Consider the following 3,978-nt stretch of genomic DNA (forward strand, 5'->3'; position numbering starts at 1 on the left):
TGTCACCGAGGCAAAGAATCTAAAATGTAAAATATATTTGTTTTATACTTGTCTGGTTACTATGTAATCCCATATGTGTTATTTCATAGTTTTGATGTCTTCACTATTATTTTACAATGTAGAAAATTGTCAAAATAAAGAAAAACCCTTGACTGAGTAGGTGTATCCAAACTTTTGATTGGCACTGTATATATAAAAGGAAATATCCATATAGAGATGTATAGCCTAGACAGACATAGCCAGGTAAGGAACATTTGCAGTGATCTGCTCATTAACTCCTACCTGCCGTGATGCGGCACATGTTAGCATTGTCACTGGAAGGCGAACGTTGAAACACCAGTCTCCTTTGTCCAGGAAGTTAGCCACTTTATCACCCAACTTTCTTCTCCGGGCAGTCAGCACCGCTTCACAGTCACGCTTCACCCACCGGCCCCTGATGACCCATCCAACCAAATGTTCGCATTTCCAGAAGTGGCTGGGCAATAACACTGATAATGTTTCCCTGAGTGATGGTACAGAGTCGGGCCCACAACCACAACATTTTGAATTCCGCTCTTGGCGCTGCAACCCAGGCCAGTGTCCAAGGACAGACGAATTGGAAGACGGGTAGTGGGGGGTTCCACTGATGTCAGAAGGTGAATTCACCAATTTGTAAGTCGCTCTGGATAAGAGCGTCTGCTAAATGACTTAAATGTAATGTAAATGGGTGGAGCTATTGTGCCGGTATGACATTTTTGTTTAAAAGCCAGACGGTGGCTCCCTCGCCTGTTGAATAGTCGATGTTTCAGTGGGTTGGGCCCAGCATAATGAACTGTTGTGGTTTCCTTGTAGAATGTACCGTAGGGCTCCTCCTGATTCACAACCTCTGACAGATGAAGTCAAATCGAAAAGACATCCGACTGTGTCATGTTCATTTCGAGTAAAAAATAAAATAAAAAATGATATCAGAAAAACATCTTATGCAGAGCAGTTAATCTACCATTACAAGTGTTGAGTGGAGGCCTCTGAAACCCATGTCTATTTTATTTTACATGGGTGCTGGCAATACAAAACAGCTCTATGATGGGATGATAACTCAGAAGCTTGTTACTTTTCTGGCCTGATTCAATCATTCCAAAGTGATAGAAACATAAGATCAACGTCATAAACTCAAGAGAGCAACACTATCCCATATTGCATAAAACTCCAGCATCATCTCAAACTCCCTTTCCCTCTCAAGCTGAAAACAGATCAAACCCTATAACAGAGGCCATCCTAGCCATCCTAGCCATCACAATCATATCACACTCTCTAATTATATGATGGAATTTACAGACTTGACTGATACTTCCATTGAAAACTAGGAGTCCTTGATGAGCTCAGATTTGAATCGGCATCACTCTCTCAGCTGCAGTGTTGTCTGACCTACAAGGACGATTTACCTGTCCATCTATGATGCGTTAGTGGTTACCTACCCATAATGCTCTAACTATTTCCAGTTCATGTTGATAAACACAATCCTAAAGTTAACTCTATGGTATACCGTCTCCTTATTAATAGATGGTGTCGGAAATAGAAATCCGACGTTGAAACTGCTGGATCTTGCTACCGAATGAGCTTGCTACCCGTCTCCTTATTAATACAGTAGTATTCATGTGACATTGAAATGTGAACAACCAGATGTGACCATTCATTGAGGATGTCAGTAATGTATGTACAGTGAACTTGATCCACAACCATTGCAATATGCGTGGGCGGTCCAGCTACAATATTTTGTAAATGTTCTGTTTTTGACTGTACGCCTATATGGGGCCTCAGCATGCAAGCCAAAGCCAAGGCCAGACAGACCTCTCCTTCCTCTCCCACTCCACTCTGTGTTTGACAGATGGCAGTTAAGCACAGCCCGTCACACTGCTGATGAATGAACCCTCCCAACAGGGACCGGCAATCAGGCCTCTGTCTAGTGTTACCACAGACACTGGAGGCACAGCCATGGGGAGGAAGTAAAAGAGAAACAGAGAGAGGGAAGCGCATCGAAGGACCATACGAGAGTGGGGGTGGGGGTGGAAATACTGTAGTTGTCGGACATCTGGGAGAAAAGCTCTGCTCTTACAGGTGCAAAAGATAATTAGCAAACTCTCGGAAGGAACATATTCACTTTTATTGCTGACAAGGTAATTGGCCAATTGGTGCCATTGATTAGGTAGCAATTTCACACACTTACTATTCAGCCTAAATCAGGTACAGCATAATGAATTCTTATTACAAGGCAAAGATTAACCTGAACACATGCTAATGTTATTCTTAATTGTTGTATAGGGACATACTGCTTTGGGCCTTGGCCCACCTCAAGATTAGTATTCAGAGTGCCTTGGAGAGACACTACATATCTGGTAACAAAGTTTTCCCCATGAAAGGTTGGGTCTGTTTTCTTCCCAAATAACAATGATTCCACAGGCACTATAATGGGAGAGAGAGAGAGATGTCAAGGTGGACTTCAGTTCCAACTCATCACATCCTTCCTGTGTTGCATGCAGACTGCATTGTAGGGATACATTGACGTAAACAGGCTTCGGTATAATAAAATAAAAAAAATCCCCCTTAAATAATTGTTCCCTTATACATTTTGTGTGGTATTATCCATAATGTGTATTCGGTGAGTCACATACATCACCATTACTATGCATGCAGTTAATCCATGTCCAGTAAAAAAGGATAAAGAATGTATCCTTTTACTAATCAACGGATGACCCCCAAAGGTCATGAATACTGTGTCCCGGTGACTTCATCATAAATGTACAGTGTAAACCAGAGTTGTAGAGGAGACCCACCTGGGTCTTTATGCCTATAGGTATCTCTCACTTTGTTTCCATCTTTCATTGTCAGCGTGTTAATTAACTAGGTGCCTTTGAGTGCTTCCTACACAAGCATTCGACGAACCTTCCAACATGTGACACTGTTTATAGGGTGCGAGGAGATAAGGACTGTGGGTGATCGCTATGTGGACGGCAGCTCTGTGGAAGGAGGAGCAAGGGGACTGAGGGGTTTTAAGAGTCAAAGAAAGGAAAGAGGGCCCCTGTCGGCTCGAGTGGTAAACTGAAGGGCCACGAGATGAGTGATGTTCCCCAGGGGAGATCACCTTCCTACCCCAAGCAAGTCCTGCCTAAGCTGGGACGCCTCAGTTAACATTTAGGTGGTGGGGTGCAAAGATGGGGCTCCGGGGCTCCGATTAGGACAAGAGGGAAGAAGAGGGGAGGAGCGAAAGATAAGAGGGCCCCAGCATCCCTGTTGCTGGGTATCGGTCCGTCCCGCACGAGGACCGTAGGCGTCTAACAAGAGGTCCTTCAGGCGTGAAATGTTTATTACATCACAAGTGCACTTTGGGGGCTTGGGGAGCAACAGTCATGGGCGGCTGACTCTCTTACATAGTAAAAAAGGAAACATTCACACACCCAACTTCAAGGAAGGCACCAATGATGAAAAAGGGCAGATATTTTGATCCCCCTTGTGTATGCTGCCTGCTACCTGGAGTGGACTTCCCTTTCTGTACATTGCTTGCATTAGAGTGTACACTGTTTGCAAAGTTGATGATTTAGATGTTTCTGTATGGGTCACATTAACGTTTTTGTTAGCTTTGGATAAAATGCATTAATTTTAATGTAAACTGATGTCCCTATCTAAGGGTCAGTTAGATTTGCACTGTAAATTCAATACTTCAGTTCTACTATTATGTCCTATTATTAGGTTGAGACTAAATGGAATAGGTTGTTATCAATAAGAAGTGACTTTTCGCAGCAGGTTAGGATAATTAAATGTTTGGGCGTAAACTGGTAAAAAAACAAAACACATTTGCTATCTCAGCCAATGAGACTCACATACATTTGGACATTTAAATTAGCTACCAACTTCACAGGGCTGCGCACAATAACTAGCAGGCTTTCCTTTTTTACCAACCCCGAAGGATTAGCTACTGCCTATAGTCAAATAGTATGGATGGAT

This window comes from Oncorhynchus masou, chromosome 30 (assembly GCF_036934945.1).
Source record: "Oncorhynchus masou masou isolate Uvic2021 chromosome 30, UVic_Omas_1.1, whole genome shotgun sequence".
NCBI classification, from domain to species: Eukaryota; Metazoa; Chordata; class Actinopteri; order Salmoniformes; family Salmonidae; genus Oncorhynchus; species Oncorhynchus masou.